This window comes from Bombina bombina, chromosome 7 (assembly GCF_027579735.1).
Source record: "Bombina bombina isolate aBomBom1 chromosome 7, aBomBom1.pri, whole genome shotgun sequence".
NCBI lineage: Eukaryota > Metazoa > Chordata > Amphibia > Anura > Bombinatoridae > Bombina > Bombina bombina.
The window spans coordinates 378,585,364-378,612,360 of record NC_069505.1 but is presented as its reverse complement, the minus strand read 5'-3'; positions in this window follow the sequence as shown (position 1 = coordinate 378,612,360).

Here is a 26,997-nt window from a genome sequence, read left to right as displayed (position 1 = left end):
TTCCAATTTACTTCTATTTTCAAATTTGCTTCATTCCCATGATATTCTGTGTTGAAGATATACCTAGGTAGGCATCTGGAGCACTCATGGCAGGAATTAGTGCTACCCTCTAGTGCTCTTGCAAATGGACAACATTCTTGAAAAACTGCTGTCATATAGTGCTCCAGAAATGGGCCGGCTCCTGTCTTTCAACAAAAGATACAAAAAGAATGAAGAACAATTAATTATAGAAGTAAATTAGAAATTTGTTTAAAATCCCATGCTCTATCTGAATCATGAAAGATTCCCTTTTAATATTTTTGATACAGCAATTGCACAATATCTTATTTCTGGCAATGTGTTAATCTTAATGAATTATACAGTTATTTTGACACTTATCAACAATATATTGATACCATTTTTTTTTTATTTATTTTTTTTTAAGAAAGGACATCATTCTGGCCTTTTAAACAAAATCACAATAAGTTATTTTTGGAGAATAAATTCTCAGTTTTTCAGGAAATAGTCTTTCAGTTCAACAACAGCTGGCAAAATAAGATTATAGTATTAACAATTAAACATAAGCCTTAGTTTGTTTACCTACATGGCAATTCTCCATTATTGTTTGATTAAATATTTTCTAAGACCTTTGCCCTCTGTATAATTAACTCACAGCATAGAATTTATAGCTCATTTAATTTCTAAAAATGCAAGACACCTGCTTTCAGTTTGGTTGGACCAGTATCCTTCTATAACAAATGTTTTCTTCAAGACAAACTCTAAATGAGCGATGCGTATTCTGACTATTTCTTATAAACCAAATGGCAAATATGGCCACCGTCGCCGGCATTTGGCTATTTTTGGAGCCAAATTTATTAATTAATTGGTTTAAATCCAGATCTTAGTGTGTTGAACTTTCACATAAAGAAATAGCAAAACGCTGCTGACAGTGCCATATTTGGCATTTGTTTTATAACAATAGTCCGAAGACACATGCCTAAGGTCTCTAAAGGTTTGGTTTAGTGGAACACCACTAAACCAAATCATCTTCAAACTCTGACACAGACACAACTGTGAGATCAGGACTGGGATAAAAAGCAGCCCTGGAAAATTTGGAGACCAGCCCTATTTTTAGTTGAGTCATTGTAATGTGCAAGCCCCAATTTTCTCAAAGAAGATTACTGGGATACTCCTTCCCCTACCAAGTGCCAGATTGTTGTTATAAAGGCACCCTACAACCCATTTGCTTCCATTAATCACCCCTTTAAATTGTAGCTTTCCAGCCCTAGCTGCTGCAGCCCACCGGGAAATCTCCCGTTATCCTGGTAGGCCAATCCAGCCTTGTGTGTGAGATTGTGCAGAACTGTTAAGGAGCTTACAGGATGCAAAGAAATGTCAAGTTGATATCTTTTATAGGATAATACTCAACATTTATCAACAAAATACTAAGCAATAAAACTCACATTTTATTTATATTAGACCTTCCACTTTTAAAAATAAATAAATAAAAATAACTTCATATTATTTGACATACTTGTCAGAAATCAGAGCTTTCTACTTTTTTTTTATACCATTCTACATATGTCTGCACAACTCAATATATAAAGTTGACACTCTAAAGGGACACTTAAGTCAAAATTAAACTTTAATGATTCAGACAGAGCAGCAATTTTAAACAACTTTCAAATTTACTTCCATTAACAAAATTTGTACAGTCTTTTTATATTTATACTTTTTGAGTCACCATCTCCTACTGAGCATGTGCAAGAATTCACAGAATATACGTATATGCATTTGTGATTGGCTGATGGCTGTCACATGATACAAGAGTGGTGAAATTAATTTGTCATAAAAAATCTACTTCTCATTTGAAGTTCTCACTAAGTGCAATTGCATTGTCTGTGTATCATGCATTTGTTAGTTATGCAAATCTATTGTGTTTACTGGTCTTTTAATTTCTTAACCTTCTCCCATGTTTGACTTAAATGTGTCAAGATTTGTTGCATGCAATGTGAAATATGTCTGCCAAACTGTTCCTTGGGTATGTGTCTTGCATCTTGTAACATACAGTATATAAGAAGCTCTTTCTTCACTACGTGATTGGCTGCTCTGTCTCATAATCACTATGTTCTTGAGGTTGTCTAAAAATAGGAGAGAAAATGCCTAAAGTGTAAGATAATTTCTCTAAACTTAAATGGAATATAGTACATATTAAACTGTACTTAAAGGGATACTTTCTTTTATGATTCAGATAGAGCATGTCATTTTAAGCAACTTTCTAATTCACTCCTATTATCAATTTTTCTTCGTTCTCTTGCTATCTTTATTTAAAAAGTAGGAATGTAAAGCTTAGAAGACAGCCCATTTTTGTTTGAGAACCTAGGTTATGCTTGCTTATTGGTGGCTTATTGGTAGCCAACAATAAAAAAGTGCTATCCAAGGTGCTGAACTCAAAATGGGCCTGCTTCTACGCTTTACATTCCTGCTTTTTAAATAAAGATAGCAAGAGAACGAAGAAAAATTGATAATAGGAGTAAATTAGAAAGTTGCTTAAAATTGTATGTTCTATCCGAATCATGAAAGAAAAACATTGTGTTTTATGTCCCTTTAATTACTGGCTTTTTTTAAAAATCGAGAGTTTTTAATTGTTGTAAGACACTACCACATTACAAATTGAAATTCTCAGTGAGATGCTAGTATTTATTATTGACACAAAATCTCGAAAGACTGAAGGTTGGTTTTTCCACTTTCAGAAAAAATGATTTTGCTGCATCAATACGCCTTGCTCAGGATGGCACTAAACAAAATAATACTTTGTTTACTATGGCAACACACAGATATTTGATGTACATTCATTCATATATTTTTTTAAATTATTGTTAACTTACAAACCATCACAATACTGTATCCCATAACCCTTTCAATGGTTTAATGCAACACATATCATATTTATAAAAAAAAAAATTGGATTGAAAGTCTTGCTGGTATAAGTCTAAAGATGAAGGGGCCAAATTATCAAAGTTCAAGTGGACATGATCCGCTGTATGGATCATGTCCGTTGCACATCGATAAATGCTGACAGCAAACGCTGTTGGCATCTATCATTGTACAAGCATTTCACAAGAAATGCTTGTGCAATGCCGCACCCTGCAGATTGGCCGCTAGCAGGGGGTGTCAATCAACCCGATTATATCAGGTCTTAAAACCGCTGCTTATTAACCCCTGTTTCTTGCGAGCCTGAAGGCTCGCACGGAAACAGATGCATTGGGGCCGATTGAAGGCTTGATAAATCATCCCCATAGGGTTTCCAAGCTTATTCCATACAGTAGTTCCTATTTCTAAAAAAAAAAAAGTTTTGTATTTTGTGGCTTCTTTAAGGGACAGTAAAGTCACAATTAAACTTATATGGATTGGATTTAGCATGGAATTTAAAAAAAAACTTTCCAATTTGCTTCTAGAAGTTCTCTTGGTATCCTTTATTATACAGTAATCAAAGGTGAGCTCAGGTGCGTGCAAGTGTCTTTAGCCATCTAGTATTAGTGTTTGCAACAATGTTTATAGCAATGTTATACATAGTTACAAACACTGCTGCCATACAGACACTCTATGACAGCAGCGTTTGTAACTTAATATAACAATGTTTTAAAGGGACAGTCAATTCCAAAATTGTTATTGTTTAAAAAGATAGATAATCCTTTTATTCAGGGCTGCCATCAGGGGGTGAAAGGGGAGACTTCTGTCAAGGGCCCAGAGGGCTTATAAGGCAAGCACAGCTATTTTTTTTTAAAACTTTGGCAGCCACCAAAGGTTGCTACAGCAGAGTGCTATTGAGCGCGGGAAATGTTATTACAAGGAGTAAGTAAAGTATTAGCATTTGGGAGGATTTCTGAGTGTGCACTAAACCACTATGCACAGTGTGAGACAGACTTGGCACTTTGTTTGTACAGTGTGTGCCTGAGTCAGACGGAAGATCACTTTCATTTGCAGAGGAGGTAGGACTTACTTTGTAAATGTTTTTTATTTCTTTGTGCAATTTCGGATTGTAACTTCAGTGTGGTAGTTACTTGGTGGGGCCAGGGGGCCATAAAAACACAATTCTTTTAGCAATATGCAAGTGAATTTATAATTATTTGACAATGCTGTAGAAATTCTATATTTAAAACCATGCAGAAATGTTTCCTCCTCAATACAAAAATGGTAGGTGCCCCTATATATATATATATATATATATATATATATATATATATATATATATATATATATATATAACATTCCAGTTTACTGTCCCTTTATGCAATGACTTTCCAGATGCCAGGTGGCATTTTATCTAAGATTTTTACATCTGCATAAAATGTTATACTCTCAGGCTAAGATTGCTCAGTGTTTGAAATGAGACAGGTTAACTTAACACTGTTCAGTTTACACTACAGCTGACTTAATTTTGAAATACATACAAACAAGTCTAAATCCTGCGTTTAACCAGATCTAATGGTATGAGACTGAGCACCACAGCTTATGGTTCCACCAAAACCATATAGAGTACAGCATTTTCAAAATCCTTAAGTACAGCTGACAGATGGGAACATTTGTACACCAGATTTGAAGTGGTGTTCTTGGTTGGGGAAACGGGGGGAAAAACCCCAAAACATATGTCAACCTTTCAAAAGTACTTTTCTTCCTTCATCTACCCATTCTGACAGCTCATTAATGTACAATTTTGAATTCACAGAAGTATTTCTATTTGCACATTTACAAATATGATTCTTTAAAAAGTGATCTCTTAATTTCTGCTATTTTTTTTTTATCTTCCATGTTACACACTGCTTATTTAGGGGATGGCAATGTGCAGAAATGTTACCTCCCATGGGTAAAATGTCTGTGTTGTCTTTGTGCTTTTATTGGTGTCTCTATGAGTGTGTATGTATTTTTTTTCTGTGGGTCTCTCTGTGAGGGTTTGTGTGTCTGTCTTTGGGCATTTTCTGTGGATGTCTCTGTGAGGGTGTGTGTGTATGTCTTTGTGTATTTTCTGTGGATGCCTCTGTGAGGGTGGGTGTGTGTATGTATGTCTTTGTTTTTTGTGGATGTCTCTGTGAGGGTATGTGCATATGTTTTTGTTCATTTTCTGTTGGCGGCTCTGTGAGAGTGTGTGCATATGTCTGTGTGTTTTCTGTGGGTGTGTCTCTGAGGGTGTGTGCACATATCTGTGTGTTTTATGTAGGTGTCTCTTTGAGGGGGGGTGTGTGTGTGTCTTTGTGTGTTTTCTGTGAATGTCTCAGTGTGTGTGTATGTCTGTGTGTTTTCTGTGGGTGTCTGTGAGTGTGTATGTATTTGTGTGTTTTCTGAGGGTGTCTCTTTGGGTGTTTCCTGTGTATGTGCAAGATTGTGTTTGAGTTTGTGTATGTATTTGTGTGTTTTCTTTGGGTGTCTCTCTGTGTATATATGTCTTTGTGTGTTTTCTGTGGGTGTCTCTGTGTGTGTGTATGTCTGTGTGTTTTCTGTGGGTGTCTGTGAGTGTGTATGTCTTTGTCTGTTTTCTGAGGCTGTCTCTGTTGGTGTTTCCTGTGTATGTGCAAGTTTGTGTTTGTGTGTGTTTGTGTGTGTGTTCATTGTCTGTTCCTTTTTAGGACATTTCGACCTTACTACTGATTATTCACATCTTCCTACAGACTTTGAGACTAATGAGACCTTTCTGGAAGTCACCAATCAACAACATAACCTTTAAATTATTGTTTAGGCAGTTCAGGGCCCTTCCTTTCAAAAACTGCATGCTGTTATCATATAGTTGGCATCTTCCTTGACAAAAAGATAATCAGAACTCCATATTTTGTTTTGTAAATCTCCTTTTTAGACAAAACTGTAGTCTACCTCATTACTTTTCAGGTCAATGTAAATAAGTGCTGAGTGTCTGTTTGGGTATCTGTGTCTGAGTGTGTTTGTGTGTTTCTTTGCATGTCTGCTAGAGTGTCTATATGTGATCCCTATATGTGTGTGTGTGTGTGTTTCTGAGTGTGTCTGTGTGTTTCTGTGTTTGTATGTTACTACCTTTACAACATTTCAAAGTTTGACTACACTTAAGAATAAAGTGCATATATATACGTTTTAGTCACTTGGTCAAAAATTGCACATTTCAAAGGGGGGTCTGATCATGGTTAAGTAAGGGGCCCCAAAATTTCTAGCATCAGCCCTGCCTTTATTACCCATTCCCCAGTTTTGCATTTACCTCTGTGATTACCTCTGCAGACAGCCCCCTGATCACATGCCTATTTATTTATTATATATTGACTTGCATTTTAGCCAATTAGTGCAGTGTCAGCCACAACACACAGGCATGAGCACAATGTTATCACATAAACTAGCAGTCTCCTGCTGTGAAAAGCTAATAAAAAAGCATGTGATAAGAGGCTGTCTGTAGTGGCTTAGAAACAGGAAAAAATTTAGAGGTTTACAGGTTATAAAATATATTAATTTAGCAATATTGGTTTTGCAAAGCTGAGGAATGGGTAGTAAAGGTATTACCAATCCTTTTAAAAAATAACAATTTTGGTGTTGACTATCCCTTTATACATTTTTGCAAACACTTGTCTGATGGCTAAGGACACATGCACGCTTCTGGGCTCACTTAGGATAACTCATTAACAAAGAATACAAGTAGAACTAAGCAAATTTGATAACAAAAGTAAATTGGAAAGTTGTTTAAAATTGCATGCTCTATCTAAATCATGAACGTTTTATTTTTACTTTACTCTCAATTTAATGCCCTTTCCATGCTTTGTCTTATAAGATAACTAGTTACAAGCTGATCTGTGATAATGTATTTGTTATTATATTTATTTAATGCAACAAGGACCCTGGAATTTCGTCAGTGTCTAGCATATATTTACATTAAGCACAACACTCCGTTTCACGCCTGTATCTAATTGTTTAAAACATTGTGGCTACCTATCGTTTTAGACAAAATGTCTTGTCTCGGTGTTACTGAACAGCTTTGAGATGTACTTTGCAATCTCATCATTTGTTAAATAATAACTGCCTTAGATGAATTAGCTAACTAGGATTTAATTATATTATCTTGACTAACCTTGCTGTTCCAAGGACATATATATCAAGGTTGAAAAAAAAAACCTCCACCAAGGCTGTTCTATAGAAATGTCAGTGCGATTAAAATATTTATTGATATTTTATTAAGACGATGTACGAAAATAAAAATTGAAGGCACATATTTTAAAGGAAATATTTTTAAATTTAAATATAAAGAGTGAATATTAGAATACTAAAAAATAAATGCAAATTTAAAAAAAAATTACAGTAATTAAAGTAATTTTCTTGATTGATTTATAGGATTTATAGGATTAAAGTTAAGGTTTTGTTTTAATCTTTATAGCTATAAATAATGTTAATGCCTAAATAGAGCTGCAATAGATTGCTGTACTCATTATTATTATTTTATATTTTGTATAGTTTTGGATTTATCCCAGAGCATTTGTACCCTTTTAGCAATTAGCTGTTATATACCTCTATGCTAGAGTTGTTTTTAGTAGTTTGGCACTAATTGCATTTTCATATGAATTGTAACTTTTTTCTGTTAGGTCCCAACAAAATTATTACCTTGTTTATTTTTCAGCAGACCAAGCATTTTTTTAAAAAAAATATTAGGGCCAGATTATGTGGCGCACTAGTTATGGCGTTAACTGTGCTAGAGGTAATTTGTTTGCGCTTGTCGGGTTGCACTCGTATTATGAGTTGAAAGTAAACTGTTTTTGCAAGTCAATGGAGAAACAAACACCCCACTCTTGCGCAAACCCGATCATATATTCTCGTGTGCGATAACCTGACATAAAAATATGAATATTTCACATTCAATGTTCTTCACATACAAGGTATGTTCTATTTATTCATAAATACATATTTCTACATAAATATGATGTTTTTGGGTACAATATATATACTTATACCTATATATATGAATATCTATTTATATCTACATAAAACATATTCTGCTATGTGCAGAACATTGGACTGTGAAATACTTATGGTAAATACATAGTTAAAGGGACACTGTACCCAAAATTTTTCTTTTGTAATTCAGAAAGAGCATGCAATTTTAAGCAACTTTCTAATTACTCCTATTATCAATTTTTCTTCGTTCTCTTGCTATCTTTATTTGAAAAAGAAGGCATTTAAGCTTGTTTTGGGTTCAGTACTCTGGACAGCAACTTTTTTATTGGTGAATGAATTTATCCACCAATCAGCAAGGACAACCCAGGTTGTTCGACAAAAATGGGCCGACATCTAAACTTACATTCTTGCATTTCAAATAAAGATACCAAGAGAATGAAGAAAAATTGATAAAAGGAGTAAATTAGAAAGATGCTTAAAATGTCATGCTCAATCTGAATCACGAAAGAAAAAATTTGGGTACAGTGTCCCTTTAAATGCTTTATTAAATATGAATATTATGTAAAAATGTTTTTATCTACTTAACTGCAAAGGGCTCCAATGCACTTATATATATATATGTCTATATATGTGTAGTGATGTCGCGAACCTAAAATTTTGGGTTCGCGAACCGCGGACTCGAACTTCCGGTATTGTTCGCGAACGCGCAAACCGCCATTGAATTCAATAGGCAGGCGAACTTTAAAACCTACAAGGACTCTTTCTGGCCACAATAGTGATGGAAAAGTTGTTTCCAGGGTCCTAACACCTGGACTGTTGCATGCTGGAGGGGGATCCCTGGCAAAACTCCCATGGAAAATTACATAGTTGATGCAGAGTCTGCTTTTAAGCCATAATGGGTCTAAATCAACTAACATTCCCAAAGTGGCTGTCTCAAAACATCCCGGACAGAAGATAGATTGATAGTGATAGATAGGATAGATAGATATACATAGATTGATAGTTAGATAGAATCGATAGAAGAGAAATAGATATATTTGTTAGATATATAATTACCCTAATAAATTCTAATAATCAAACATGCGTTCTTGGACCCAACTAGCTTGTGTCAATTAGTACTTTTCTTAGCACTTTAATCCCTGTCCCCCCCCCCTATAGTGGGAGTTCTATATGGCCTGCCAGATTACCCTGAAAAATTATAATAATAAGACATGTGGTCTGCTACCTATTTTTTTTCAAATTAATTTTTATTAAGAATCCATAATACAGAAAAACCAGCACAATATACATACAAAGTTATACAATAACGGACATTTGGACAGTGCTGCGGGGGGATACAGAGTCACCCCATGTTTGAACAGTTTAACAGTAGAAATCATGTATCTTGGATTCTCATTTTAAACTTTTTCTTCTTCTTAACACAAGAAATAAAAAGAGAAAAAAAAAAAGAGAAAGAGAAAAAAAATAAAAAATTATAAAAATTAAAAAAAATTTAAAAATAAAGATAAACAGTGTAATTCTAGTAATTTCAAGCAATTTCAATTTCAACCGCCGTTGTGCCTTAGTGCCTCGCTCATATATAAACAGCTCCATTTAAAAAGAAAACTAAGATAGAAGTATAATCATGAACTGTACACCTAAGAGGGTCACCCCTGTGTATGTGGCAGGTCCTGTATCTCTAATCGTTATCAGGTGGCGTGTGTTGGTACTTAATGCTATTAATATATGTTTCCCAGGTCGCTTGCAATTCAATGAATTGCTCACGTTTATCATGTAGATAAGAACCATATTCTTCTAGTTCAATCAAATCCGTAACTTTGTTACGCCACATGTGTGTGGAGGGGATTTCTGGTGATCTCCAATTTTGTGCCATCAGTATTTTCAGACTATTTGTCATAATTCGTAGAAGGGGTTTATGGTGGGAGTGGGGCAGTTTGATTGGTTTGTTTAGTAGCCATATTAGTGGATCAAGTGGGAGAACAGTATGAAAAATGGATTCTATCTCACTGATTATAGATCGCCATAGCGTATTCGTCTGGGAACACCACCACCACATGTGACCCATACCACTGCCTACATGGCCACAACGCCAGCATCTGTTGGATGATCGTGGATAGAGTTTGTGTAACCTTTTGGGAGTCAAATACCATCCGTGTAGTATTTTATAGTTAAGCTCCTTAATGGATGCTGATGTGGAAGCAGATTTGGTGTTATGGAAGATGTTTGCCGCCGTCTGTGGGGTAATGACTATCCCAAGCTCCCTCTCCCACATCTCAATGGAACGTGGGAGGTTGCCTGGTGGCAGCTGGGTGAGAATATTGTAAATATGTGAAAGGCTATGTTTAACTGGTGGTGAGGTGGTGTATACTTTCTCAATGTTGGTTAATGACCTAGTCATGTTTATGGATTGTTGGTGTGTCGTGATGTAGTGATGTGTCCGTCTGTATGTATACCAATTTTTGGCCCAGTTGTAGCCTGCATCTACTAATTGTTCTTGGGATCTTATTTGTTCGTCACTAGTGAGGTGCATAAGTAGGACCTCCTCGTCTTTTGTCTGTATTTCTGTGTTCCTGACTGAGGATAATAAAGAGAACTCGCTGTTATGGATGAGTGATGTCAGTGGGCCTGGACAGGAGGACAAATATGGATTGGTCTTATTAGTAGAGTCCCAAATTCTTAATGTTTCTTGTGTAATTGGGTTAGTAATTTGTTTACAGATTAGGTGGAACATAGGGTTCCAGCAGATAGAAGGAAGGTTATGGCTCATATTTAGGCTCTCCTCTAGAGAGATCCATCTCTTGTGATCTCTGTGGATCCTCCAGTCCAGAATTCTTTGGAGAAATATGGACCTTCGATATGAGTCAATGTCTGGAACTCCCAGTCCACCTTGAGTTATTGGTCGTGACATTATGTTTTTGTTTATCCTAGGGGGGCGTCTGTTCCAAATAAATGAGCCAAACAGCTGTTGCATCTGTGTGATGTATGTACTAGGTAGTTGGATAGGAAGTGTCTGCATAATGTACAACAATCGTGGGAAGATGTTCATTTTGATTGTGTTAATCCTCCCTAGCCAAGATAAAGGTTTCCTGGTCCAAGAAGAAAGGTCTCGCATTAGGGCATTTTTAATGGTGACATAGTTTAATTTGTATAGCATATCATGACTATCTGCCAGGTGTATCCCTAGGTATTTCAATGAATTTTTCTGCCATTTGAACGGGCATATTTTTGTAATTGCATCTTCCTGTTGGGGGTTTATGGCTACACCTAGCATTTCAGATTTACTCTGGTTAATTTTGAAATTGGATAGGTCGTGAAATATCTCTAGTTCCTCCAACAGGTGGGGTATAGACTTCCCTGGTTCTGTTAGGGAAAAAAGGATGTCATCTGCGAAGAGTGACATCTTGAATTCATCTCCATTTATTCTTAGACCATGGATATTTTTATTTAATCTGATTTTAGTCGCTAATGTTTCAATGAGGCAGGTGAAAAGCAATGGAGACAAGGGACATCCCTGCCTTGTACCGTTTGTGATTTGGAGTGGGGGTGACAGGATTCCGTTAAGAGCAATTTTGGCGCTGGGTTTGTTATATAACGCAAATATTCTATGAATCGCTTTTTCACTGAGGCCAAAGGTCTGTAATGTCGCCTGTAGAAAAGGCCATCCGACTCTGTCGAAGGCCTTTTCAGCGTCAGTGGAAATCCAAATTGAGGGGGTTTGGGTCGTTTTAGCATGCCATAATAAGTGTAGGTTTCGTACCGTATTGTCTCTCGCCTCACGGTAAGGTACGAAGCCCACTTGGTCTTGATGAATAAGTGCAGGTAGGATTAAATTTAGTCTATTGGCTATGAGCTTAGCATAAATCTTAATATCGGAATTCAGAAGAGATATCGGTCTATAGTTTGGGATTGATGTACTAGATTTGTTTGGTTTCGGAATCAGCGATATGGTAGCCTGTAGTGCCGGGGGGGGGGAAGGGCTTGTCTTGATCTATACTATGGAAATATGCCAAGAGATGTGGTATCAGGAGGTCTTTGAAAGTTATATAGTAAGCATTACCAAACCCATCTGGCCCCGGGGATTTCCCAGCTTTCAGTGACTTAATCGCTAGCTTGATCTCTTCTGCTGAAAAGGGTGCATCTAGTTTAGAACTTTGTTCTTCACTAATTTTAGGTAGGCTTAATTGTTCTAAGTAGTCCTGAATAGCTACACTCGTCGGTGGGGGTATGCCAGTAGATAGGTTGTATAGAGAATTGTAGTAGTTCCTAAAGCTATCCGCTATGTCTTCAGATGTATGTCGATCTTTCCCCCTATCGTCTCTAATGTGTAAAATGTACCTGTTAAGAGCTTTCTTCCTTAGCTGTCTAGCCAAAAGTTTACCCTGTTTGTTAGCCCCTTCGTAGTATGTTTTTTTGAGGAAAAGCGCCTTGCGTTTGGCCTCCTTCCCTAGATAGCAATTGAGTTGTGAACGCTTATGTTCTAGGCTTTCAAGTAGGGAGTGGTCTTTAGGGAACCTTTTGTGTATGTCTTGTAGCTTAGTTAAGTCTGTGAGTAGGGAGGCTAAGTAGTGTTGTTGTTGTTTCAGTTTGGATGCTTTTAAAGCAATCAATTCACCCCTGAGAACACATTTGTGGGCATTCCAAACATGCTGCTGGCAGATATTAGGTGTACTGTTTGTTTTAAAGTAGTCTTCAATAGACTTTGTTAGTTGGATGTGTGTCAGTGGGTCTTTTAAGAGGGATTCATCCAATCTCCATGTTCTTGAGTTGGGGGCATGAGTAGGGAAATCAAAGGTGCAGCTGATCATGGCGTGGTCTGACCACGTTATGGGATAGATGATTGAGTTTCGGGCATATGCTAGACTAGTGACATCTGTCAGTAAATAATCTATTCTGGAATAGTTTTGATGTGGATGGGAATAGAAAGTGTAATCTTTTGTAGTTGGGTGATGGAGTCTCCAAACATCATGTACAGCAAGGGAAGTTAGTTTGGATTTAATTAATTTCAGAGTCCCGTTGGGGACCGATGACTTTCCAGTGGAGCAATCCACTGTAGGATCTAGGGCGACATTAAAATCGCCGCCCACAATCAGGGTACCTCCGGAACACTCCAGGAGCTTGTTACAAAGCTGATGGAAGAAACCGGGGTCACCCACACCAGGGGCATAAATATTAGCTAAAGTTATATGTTTATGTTTCCACGTCCCTGAAATTATCAGATATCTCCCTATTTTATCTTTATGGACAGATGTCACATGGAATGGGACGTTTTTCCCTATCATTATGCAGACTCCATTGCGTTTGGAACTATTAGAAGAAAAGTAAACAGTGCCAAATTTCTCAAAGGAGGCACGGGGCTCCCTTCCTATTCTGAAATGAGTCTCTTGTAACATTACAACATCACAGCCAAGCCGTTTATAATCTTTAAAGGCAACGGATCTTTTTTGTGGTATGTTAAACCCTTTGACATTGTGAGAAAGTATTTTAAAGTTGGACTTATCTTTCATCATTAACGGATTGTGGTAGAAATGGAATTACAGATGTCGTGTACAGATCAGTTATGTAGGTCATAGCAGTTATGAGCAGTAACAACAAATAGAAGGCATGAGGCATTACACATACGGCAGGTAGAATCACATCAATAAAAAATAAACAAAAATTATAAACAAAACTAACTGAAAGTGTATTTCTAAAACTATACACCTTGATTAGGGAGTACTTGTAGTTGCATAGTGCTCTTGATGGTTATGCACATGTTATTTAGAGGTTTCTGGTAGAGACCTGTGGGAGGAGGGTTAAAGCAGAGGGAAGGATAAGGGGGGAAGGGGGGTGGGATGAGGGTGAAGGTGGGTAGGGATAGTACTGGAGCTTATCAAACATATGAAAATCAAACAGTGCCTCTCTATCATAAATCTAGTGTTCCAAGTTGGTATTAACTGTTTACAATTTAACATACTTTATGAGAATTAAACCTAAAGATGTCCAGTATTAATGATACTGGCTTAAACAGTCTAAACAGCAATAGTGAGTCAACAGTAGCAGCTGCTATTCATCAGCGTTCTATTTCTTACCCAGCACCCACGATCTGGAACAGTCCAAGAAAAATAGGGTTGAGGGTGTCATCTCAGCAAGAAGTCCCAGCGACTGGGGGACTATATCTAAACCTAGATGGTCAAATAAGGTGTGTCAAGTGTCCTGCGGGCACGAGGGGCCCGGGGAAGGAGCATCTGTTTTCCTTCTTTTAGGTTGAACTCTATTCCATTTAAGCCGTTGCTCCCTGGGATGTTCTTGTATGGTATCTGGGTGTCTTGTTGGGGATTCTAAGATGTTGTCAGCTGGGGGTTCAATGGTGATGTTCAATTTCTTTGTCACAGCATCCAGGTCTTGGAAATTCTTGTATATGATCTGTGTGCCATTATGGCTGATAATCAGGCTGAAGGGGCAGCCCCAGCGATATCTGATGTCGTGTTCTTGTAAGGCTTTAGTGAGGAATCTAACCTCCTTTCTCCTCTGTATGGTCTGTGGGCAAAGGTCTTGGAATATTTGTAGGTTATGATCCTTAAATGAAATGGATCTTCTTGTTCTCGCCACTTGCCAAATTTCTTCTTTAGTTGTGAATCTTAAGAACCTCATGATCACATCTCTGGGTGGTGCTGGAGGTTTGGAGGGTGGTCTAAGTGCTCGATGAATCCTTTCTATGTCGTCTTGTTGCAGAGGGGGTGATCTGGGGTGCAGGGATTGGAACAGCTCTCTGACATATGATTTCAATTGCTCTGGGGATACCTCTTCAGGTATTCCCCTGATCCTAAGGTTGTTCCTTCTCCCTCGGTTGTCTAGGTCTTCTAATTTTTCTTGTAGGGACTGCACCATGGAGTCTTGTATGGAGAGCTGTTGTGTGTTTGTGCTGACTATAGAGTTAAGCGTCTCTTGCCCCTCCTCTATGTAGTCAATTCTGGAACTCATGTCGTTTAAGTCTTTCTTTAGCTCCCTCATCTCTCCTTTAATAAAGGATTTTAGCGATTCAAAGTCTGATTTGGAGGGGAGATCCGCTATTTGTGACGGCAAGGCCAATAGGGATTTGTATTGTGATGTTGAATAATCCAATTGCGTCTCAAGCTGAGACTGTTCTTGTGATTGGGAAGTCTCTGTAGAATTGAGATCTGAAGGGTGGAAAAAGGTGGTCACAGATGGTGTGGACGTTGGTAATTTGGCTGCCTTATCTGGTTTAGGGCCTTTGCGTTGTGACATTTTATAAGCCTCTGGGGAATGCAAGTTAGAGCCGCCTAGAAACTCCTCTCTTTCCAGCAGCACTATAATGTAGGTATTAAGTGAGAGGCTCTTGTTCAATGTAGTAAATTAATCAGCCTTGATGTGTATTCAAGTTCTAAGTAGCTTTATATTACGCTACGTGGTATCCTCTGTTCTTCAGGCCTTCTCAAATTATAGGTCTAAACTGGCCTCTGTCTCGTATATGTTTTATAGTGAATAGTCCCCAGTATATTTAGGCTTGATTGCCGTATGTGAGTTATCTGTAAGTCCCAGCCATAATTCAGGGCTGCTGTGAGGCCTGCTATATGTTGTATGTAAGCCTTTCTAGTTAGCATCCATATGAGTCAGAAAACTGTCTTTTTATTCTTACCCTCCGGTTTTCATGCATAGGGTTTATGTAGTCTCACCTCTGTGTTGCGGCAGGCTTTTCTCTGTTAATTGCAGGTCCCACGTGTGCGGTACACACGCAGCGCAACAAAAGCGCTTCCCGGTCTCCCCTGCAATCCGGCACTCTAACCGACCGGGTCTACCGTGAGGTCTCTTGAATGTATATGCAGGCTTTTAGATACGATGTGTGCCCGGTTAGGCTCGGGTAAGTGGAGCCGTCACTTAAGATGTTTCGCTGTCCAAGATGGCGACCGGGACTCTGTTAGACACTTGGATTCCTTCTTTTTAGGCAGACGGATGGTGGGTAGTGCCACAGTGAGAGGGTTTACTCTGCTCCGGGTCTCCTCCAGGTTATAAAAGAGGTGTTGTTAGTTCAGGTCGGGATCTCTACCATATCTCTATTAGTTAGTTGAGCTGCAACTCTAACGGAGCTTTACACAAATGCGGCCATGTCCCAGCACGGCTTGGCTCCGCCCCCGGTCTGCTACCTATTTTAACGAGGTTGTGTTTTAAGTACTACCATTCTTAGCACTTTAATCTCTGTAACTCCCCCTATTTGGTGAGGTCTATACGGCCTGGATGATTACCCATACAAAATATAATAATAAGACATCTGCTCTTGGTCTGCGACCCATGGTAACTATGTTGTGTTAATTAGTATTGTCCTGCGCATTTTAATAGCTGTTACTCATACTCACCCTATCGGTGGAGGTCTATATGGCCTGCATGATTACCCTTACAAAATATAACAACCAAACATATGTGCTGGGACCCATGGTAAGTAGGTTGTGTTATGTAGTACTGTTCTTTGCATTTTCATACCTGTTACAACACCAAATGGTGGCAGATCTATCTGTCCTTCATGATTAGCTGCACCCAAACCCAAAAAAAAGCCGAGTGTTCTTAGACTAACACCCATGGCTAACTCTGTTGTTTCAATTAGTACTATTCTTAGCACTTTCATCCCTGTTACGGGTGGTCTACATGGCCATCATGATTAGCCGAACAAAATACTATAATCCAACCTTTGCTCAGTCTTCATAGGCCCTTCATTGTCTGTATTTTGATAGTACAGTTCTTATTATTTTTATAGCTGATACAACACCGAATGTTGTCAGCTCTATATGGCCTGCATGATTAGCTGCACCCAATACAAAAATAAATCCAAGCGGTCTTGGATTAACACCCAAGGCTAACTCTGTTGTTTCAAGTAGTACTATTCTTAGCACTTTCATCTCATCATCCCTGTTACTTCCAGGACTCTCGGTGGTGGTGGTCTACATGGCCATCATGATTAGCCTAACCAAATACTACAATCCAACCTTGGCCCAGTCTTCCTAAGGCCCTTCATTGGCTGTATTTTGGTAGTACTGTTCTTATTAGTTTAATAGCTGATACGACACCGAATGTTGTCAGCTCTATATGGCCTGCATGAATAGCCGCACCCAAAGCCCAAAAAAAGCCAAGCGGATTGGTGTAAATAGTTGGCAAGACGGCCTGGCACAAAAGGATGGCAGGCAGGAGGGAGATGCAATTCAAGGACACTAGGAGACTGATTACTGACAGTCTAAACAGTGATGATTGACAATTTTTGCAATACTGTTAACAGAAATATGATTGCTGACAACAATTGGCTAGGTAGGGGCCTGGCTCACAGCAGGCTGCAAGGCAGGAGGAAAGTGCGTTTCAATGGCACCAGCAAACTGACGATTCAAATCACAGCAACTATTACCAAAAATTTTAATTTTTAATTATTAGAATACTGTCACAACAAATATGATTGGTGTAAATATTTTTGAAGTAGGCCTGGCACACAGGCTTGGAAGGCTGTAGAAAAGTGCAATTCAAAGGCACGAGCAAACTGAGGGTTAAGATCAACACTAAAAAAATTTTTTATTTAAATTAATAACTATACTGTCTGACTGTGACAACAATTATGATTGGTGTAAATAGTTGGCTAGACGGCCTGGCACAAAAGTCTGGCAGTGGCAGGCAGGAGGTAAATGAAATTCAATGGCCCTAGGAGACTGAATATTTGCAGTCCAAAAAATAATGATTTTTTTTTTTTAATTACTGTTACAAGAATTGTGATTGGTGCCACTAATTGGCTACTTGGGCCTGGCAGACAGGCTGGCAGATATGAGTCGTGGATGGTAGGTAGGGCAGTAATTTAACACAGTATGCTGTGTAAGTGACAAAAACACAGGACTGATAGAAAATTAAGTTACATTACACTAGCAAAATATTTTAACATTTTAGATTTTAATATTAAAATTATGTTAAGAAGTGCAATGCACATATGACTCTATGAGTGGTCGCACTGGCTGGCTGCTACGTAGGGCAGCAATTATAACAACAGTATGCTGTGTAAGTCAGATAGACAGTTAGACACAGGCCTGATAGAAAATACAATTAGATTACACTAGCATAATGATTTAAAGACTTTTTTTTGGAAATTTTAAGAAAAAGGTTAAGCACATACATATGAGTGGTGGCTGATAGCCTTGGAAGGGCAGCTATTAAAAACAGTAGGCTATGTATGTCGGATACACACACACCTGATAGAAAATACTATTAGATTACACTAGAAAAATGATTGAAATTATTTTTTTGGGGGGGAAATTAAAAAAAGGTTAAACACATATGAGTCGTGGCTCATAGACTAGGGAGGGCAGCAAGTAAACACAGTAGGCTCTCTATGTCAGCAAAACACACAGGCCGGATAGAAAATTAGATTTGATTACACTAGCAAACAAATTTAAACTTTTTTTTTTTTATATTAAAATTAAGGTGAAAGAAAAATAGATATGAGTGCTGGGTGGCTGCCTGGCACAGACCAATAAACCAAAAGACTGAAAAAAAAGAGGTAATGCTGAGTGAGCCTGACAGACACAGGCATGATAGTAAATGTAATTAGATTACACTAGAAAAATATTTTTTTGTGGGTTTTTTTTAAATTAAAAATAATGTTATAAACGGATATTAACACTGCTGGCTGCTGGCTGGCACAGAGCAATGAACCAGAGTATATGATGTGTGACACTGGCCTGATAGAAAATGAAAAAAAATTACACTAGAAAAATAATTATATTTTTGGGTTAGTTAAATTTAAACTAATGTTGTTAGGGAGATATCAGTGGTGGCAGTAGTCACAGCATATGCTGTGAGCCTTAAACACACAGCTGAAAGCCAGGCAAATGCTAATAAAATTAAAAAAAAAAAAAAAAAAAAAAAACGGCACGAAATATAGCCCTAAAAAGGGCTTTTTGGGGTGCTGTGCTTGCAGCAGAGATGAGTGGAGTCCTTCTGGACTGTGAATACACTAGCCTAGCTATGTTTTTCCTATTAATGTCAGGAGCAAAAACACAACACGTCCTCTCATTAAAAAAGCAAGGTCGTTATGAGTCTAAAATGGCGGATTCCGAGTAGCTGGGAGTGTCTGTGAGGGAGTGTCTGATGTTGATTGGCTCTAATGTGTCAGGCGGCTGTGACATAAAGGGTCAAAGTTTCCACAATGATGACACATAGGGGCGCCATGTGTTCGCCCACAAACACGAACGCGAACAAGCTATGTTCGTTGTGAACCGTTCGCGGGCGAACAGTTCGGGACATCACTATATATGTGTACATACTGTATGTATTTATGTGTTTATATATAGGAATATATACAACTATAGATATACTGTATATAGACAGATAGGAATATTTATTTTAAAATACTAAGAACATTTTCTGTTATGTGAAGAACATTGGTATGTAAAATATTTACATTAAATAAACTGTAAAATAACATGAAATATTAAAAATGTTTAAAATTGATTTTTCAGATTTTAATGTATATGAGGGTAATGTGTGTGTGTGTGTATATATATATATATATATATATATCCTCTGTGTGTGTCTGCATTCCCAATGCTGTGTGGTCATCGACCAGGGTGCAAAGTCAATCAAGTATATAGTCTATATCCAATAAGGGACTGCACTCGCTGGGTTTGGTTTAAAAAAACCTTTAAATCTTTATTGTGGTAACGTTTCGGGGTTCGCAGACCATCTGGTCTGAGGAAGGCGTCTGCGAACCCCCGAAACGTTACCACAATAAAGATTTAAAGGTTTTTTTAAACCAAACCCAGCGAGTGCAGTCCCTTATTGGATATAGACTATATATATATATATATACTGTATATAAATATATATATATATACATGTGTATATACTGTATGTTGATATGTGTATATGTGTATTTATATACATATATGCATATATAAATGCATATATACACATGTATATATACACCATACACATATTTAGACATATATGTATACAATTTAGCCCTTTCCAGACAAATACCTTGTCAAATACCAAATACCTTTTAGTCCTTATATACATTTTAAATTAATATTCATTTGGATCATTTTTATAAGATAGTGTACATATGAGAGTAACACTTTATTTTAATATATATATATATATGTTGTGTTTGGTGCACGTTTTTTTAAACCCTTACACTTTATACTAGGTCTTTAGTCGCACAAACCCTATGCATGCTACTTTTGTTTGTGCTCAGTCAAACACGGTTACTTGAAGTTCATCTTGTGCAAATCAAACACAAGCTCAAACCACTGGTATGGCTATGTGAGCTATGTATTTAATTATCCTTTGCAGAGACATTGCTAAATATTTTTATCTTAATTGGACATTTAATAATAAATTCTTTAAAACTGCTCTCTGCATTCCCCATTAATATTCTAGATTCTGGCCTTTAAAGTCAGCAAAAATGCACAGTAGCACACTACATAGCATACACTTACACATGCAGATACGCACACACTACATAGTATACACTTATACATGCAGATACGCACACACTACATAGTATACACTTACACATGCAGATACGCACATACACTACATAGCATACACTTACACATGCAGATACGCACACACTACATAGTATACACTTATACATGCAGATACGCACACACTACATAGTATACACTTACACATGCAGATACACACACACTACATAGCATACACTTATACATGCAGATACACACACTACATAGCATACACTTACACATGCAGATACACACACTACATAGCATACACTTACACATGCAGATACACACACACTACATAACATACATTTATACATGCAGATACACACACACTGCATAGCATACACTTATACATGCAGATACACAGACACTACATAGCATACACTTACACATGCAGATACACACACACTACATAACATACATTTATACATGCAGATACACACATACTACATAGCATACACTTACACATGCAGATACACAGACACTACATAGCATACACTTACACATGCAGATACACACACACTACATAACATACATTTATACATGCAGATACACACACACTGCATAGCATACACTTATACATGCAGATACATACACACTACATAGCATACACTTATACATGCAGATACACACACACTACATAACATACACTTACACATGCAGATACACACACACTACATAACATACATTTATACATGCAGATACACACACACTACATAGCATACACTTATACATGCAGATACATACACACTACATAGCATACACTTATACATGCAGATACACACACACTACATAACATACATTTATACATGCAGATACACACACACTACATAGCATACACTTATACATGCAGATACACACACACTACATAGCATACACTTATACATGCAGATACACACACACTACATAGCATACACTTATACATGCAGATACACACTTATACATGCAGATACACACTTATACATGCAGATACACACTTATACATGCAGATACACACTTATACATGCAGATACACACTTATACATGCAGATACACACTTATACATGCAGATACACACTTATACATGCAGATACACACTTATACATGCAGATACACACTTATACATGCAGATACACACACACTACATAGCATACACTTACACATGCAGATACACACTTACACATGCAGATACACACTTATACATGCAGATACACACTTATACATGCAGATACACACTTATACATGCAGATACACACTTATACATGCAGATACACACTTATACATGCAGATACACACTTATACATGCAGATACACACACACACTACATAGCATACACTTACACATGCAGATACACACTTATACATGCAGATACACACTTATACATGCAGATACACACTTATACATGCAGATACACACTTATACATGCAGATACACACTTATACATGCAGATACACACTTATACATGCAGATACACACACACTACATAGCATACACTTATACATGCAAATACACACACACTACATAGCATACACTTATACATGCAGCATACATTTATACATGCAGATACACACACACTGCATAGCATACACTTATATATGCAGATACACACACACTACATAGCATACACTTATACATGCAGATACACACACACTACATAGCATACACTTACACATGCAGATACACACTTATACATGCAGATACACACTTATACATGCAGATACACACACACTGCATAACATACACTTATACATGCAGATACACACTTATACATGCAGATACACACACACTACATAACATACACTTATACATGCAGATACACACTTATACATGCAGATACACACACACTACATAACATACACTTATACATGCAGATACACACTTATACATGCAGATACACACACACTACATAGCATACACTTATACATGCAGATACACACACACTGCATAGCATACATTTATACATGCAGATACACACACACTACATAGCATACACTTATACATGCAGATACACACACACTACATAGCATACACTTACACATGCAGATACACACTTATACATGCAGATACACACTTATACATGCAGATACACACACACTGCATAACATACACTTATACATGCAGATACACACTTATACATGCAGATACACACACACTACATAACATACACTTATACATGCAGATACACACTTATACATGCAGATACACACACACTACATAACATACACTTATACATGCAGATACACACTTATACATGCAGATACACACACACTACATAGCATACACTTACACATGCAGATACACACTTATACATGCAGATACACACTTATACATGCAGATACACACTTATACATGCAGATACACACTTATACATGCAGATACACACTTATACATGTAGATACACACTTATACATGCAGATACACACTTACACATGCAGATACACACTTATACATGCAGATACACACTTATACATGCAGATACACACTTATACATGCAGATACACACTTATACATGCAGATACACACTTATACATGCAGATACACACTTATACATGCAGATACACACTTATACATGCAGATACACACACACTACATAGCATACACTTATATATGCAGATACACACTTATACATGCAGATACACACTTATACATGCAGATACACACACACTACATAACATACACTTATACATGCAGATACACACTTATACATGCAGATACACACTTATACATGCAGATACACACTTATACATGCAGATACACACACACTACATAACATACACTTATACATGCAGATACACACTTATACATGCAGATACACACTTATACATGCAGATACACACTTATACATGCAGATACACACACACTACATAACATACACTTATACATGCAGATACACACACACACTACATAGCATACACTTATACATGCAGATACACACACACACTACATAGCATACACTTACACATGCAGATACACACTTATACATGCAGATACACACTTATACATGCAGATACACACACACTACATAGCATACACTTATACATGCAGATACACACACACACTACATAGCATACACTTATACATGCAGATACACACACACTACATAGCATACACTTATACATGCAGATACACACACACACTACATAGCATACACTTATACATGCAGATACACACACACACTACATAGCATACACTTACGCATGAAGATACACACACACTACATGGCATACACTTATACAGGCAGCACACATATACATGCAGATACACAGACACTATATAGTATACACTTATACATGCAGACACACACACACACTACATAGCATACACTTATACATGCAGATACACACTTATACATGCAGATACACATACACACACTACAGGGAGTGCAGAATTATTAGGCAAATGAGTATTTTGACCACATCATCCTCTTTATGCATGTTGTCTTACTCCAAGCTGTATAGGCTCGAAAGCCTACTACCAATTAAGCATATTAGGTGATGTGCATCTCTGTAATGAGAAGGGGTGTGGTCTAATGACATCAACACCCTATATCAGGTGTGCATAATTATTAGGCAACTTCCTTTCCTTTGGCAAAATGGGTCAAAAGAAGGACTTGACAGGCTCAGAAAAGTCAAAAATAGTGAGATATCTTGCAGAGGGATGCAGCACTCTTAAAATTGCAAAGCTTCTGAAGCGTGATCATCGAACAATCAAGCGTTTCATTCAAAATAGTCAACAGGGTCGCAAGAAGCGTGTGGAAAAACCAAGGCACAAAATAACTGCCCATGAACTGAGAAAAGTCAAGCGTGCAGCTGCCAAGATGCCACTTGCCACCAGTTTGGCCATATTTCAGAGCTGCAACATCACTGGAGTGCCCAAAAGCACAAGGTGTGTAATACTCAGAGACATGGCCAAGGTAAGAAAGGCTGAAAGACGACCACCACTGAACAAGACACACAAGCTGAAACATCAAGACTGGGCCAAGAAATATGATTTTTCTAAGGTTTTATGGACTGATGAAATGAGAGTGAGTCTTCATGGGCCAGATGGATGGGCCCGTGGCTGGATTGGTAAAGGGCAGAGAGCTCCAGTCCGACTCAGACGCCAGCAAGGTGGAGGGGGAGTACTGGTTTGGGCTGGTATCATCAAAGATGAGCTTGTGGGGCCTTTTCGGGTTGAGGATGGAGTCAAGTTCAACTCCCAGTCCTACTGCCAGTTTCTGGAAGACACCTTCTTCAAGCAGTGGTACAGGAAGAAGTCTGCATCCTTCAAGAAAAACATGATTTTCATGCAGGACAATGCTCCATCACACGCGTCCAAGTACTCCACAGCGTGGCTGGCAAGAAAGGGTATAAAAGAAGAAAATCTAATGATATGGCCTCCTTGTTCACCTGATCTGAACCCCATTGAGAACCTGTGGTCCATCATCAAATGTGAGATTTACAAGGAGGGAAAACAGTACACCTCTCTGAACAGTGTCTGGGAGGCTGTGGTTGCTGCTGCACGCAATGTTGATGGTGAACAGATCAAAACACTGACAAAATCCATGGATGGCAGGCTTTTGAGTGTCCTTGCAAAGAAAGGTGGCTATATTGGTCACTGATTTGTTTTTGTTTTGTTTTTGAATGTCAGAAATGTATATTTGTGAATGTTGAGATGTTATATTGGTTTCACTGGTAAAAATAAATAATTGAAATGGGTATATATTTGTTTTTTGTTAAGTTGCCTAATAATTATGCACAGTAATAGTCACCTGCACATACAGATATCCCCCTAAAATAGCTATAACTAAAAACAAACTAAAAACTACTTCCAAAAATATTCAGCTTTGATATTAATGAGTTTTTTGGGTTCATTGAGAACATGGTTGTTCTTCAATAATAAAATTAATCCTCAAAAATACAACTTGCCTAATAATTCTGCACTCCCTGTACATAGCTTACATTTATACATGCAGACACACACACACACTACATAGAATAAACTTATACATACAGATACACACGCACACAGAGATATGGATACAGATAGACACACACACTACATCATATATAGGTATTTGTAATTCATTGTATGGGGTCCTGGGGTTGGCAAGCACATTAGCTGCCAGTCTGCGCCTGCCACTGTTCGTTACCCTGGTATTAGCACTGCTCTTTGTATAAAACTGAAGGCATGCTAGTATTATCACCAGGGGTTAGACATCATCACTACCAGAGGTAGGTTAGAGAGGTCACCATTACCCGTGGTCAGAGTGTATACAGCCTTCTTACTCCTGCTTAACCCACACACCATTCCTTTTCCACGGGGAAACTAACAGGTATTTAACCCTGTGAGAGCAAAGCCAGCTGCTTCTGAGTATGGGCCCAACAGAATTTAAAAAAAAAATAAAAAAATTTTTTTTTAATGCCTGGGGCAAATCGGGACAGATGGCTAGCAACCCGGGACAGGGGGACAGACCCCTAAAATCGGGACTGTCCCGCGAAAATCGGGACAGTTGGGGGGTATGCATATGTAGCTGTTTATATGTAGCTATATACAGTATATGTAAGCAAAGGAAAGGACAAAAACTAGCGCAAAAAGGTAATGCTCCATTTAGAAAACAATACAAATTAAATGAAATTGTTACTTGCACACAGCATGAATCAATAATATCGGTTTGGTGAAAAACCCCTGCATTCAAGCACATTATACAATCGGTACTGATACAGATTCAGTTAGCTGTCAAGCTTTCATTTCACGTGGGACATGCACTGTGTAGGTTTGAGAAACCCATTAAAGCCTATTATATATATTTATTTATATAAGTATATATTATTTCCTCTTCTATTATATTTGTAATCAGGGAAGTTGAAATAATTCAAACCTGGACTATTCAGTTACAATTTTACACCTAGCAACTTTCACTCTAGTCATAGGCCTAATTATATTAATGGATTGGAATAAAAAGAAGAAAACATACATTGGCCTCTATTTATCAAGGTCTGTCGGACCTGATCCGACAGTGCGGATCAGGTCCGACAGACCTCGCTGAATACGGCGAGCAATACGCTCGCCGTAAGCTCACAAGAGCTGCTGGTGCAACGCCGCCCCCTGCAGACTCGCGGCCAATAGGCCATCAGCAGGGGGGTGTCAATCAACCCGATCATACTCGATCGGGTTAATTTCCGACGATGTCTGTCCGCCTGCTCAGAGCAGGCGGACAGGTTATGGAGCAGCGGTCTTTGTGACCGCTGCTTCATAACTGCCGTTTCTGGCGAGCCTGCAGGCTCGCCAGAAACACGGGGCATCAAGCTCCATTCGGAGCTTGATAAATATGCCCCATTGACTTCAATGTTTTTACATGGGAAACTCAATCTGTTGGTCTTAAAGCATAAATGTCAGAATTGACATAGAAATATGGAGCACTAAAAGTTATGGCATTATAATGATTAGTTCCTATGATATTCTGTGTTGAAGAGATACCTAGGTAGTCATCGGGAGCACTGCAGGGCAGGAAATAGTGCTGCCATATAGTGCTCTTGCAAATGGATAACATTCTAGCAAAACTGCTGCCATATAGTGCTCTACTGGAGGGCCTGTTCCTAAGCATTCATCCCTGATTTTCAACAAAAGATACCAAGAGAATGAAACAATGATAATAGAAGTAAACTACAAAGTT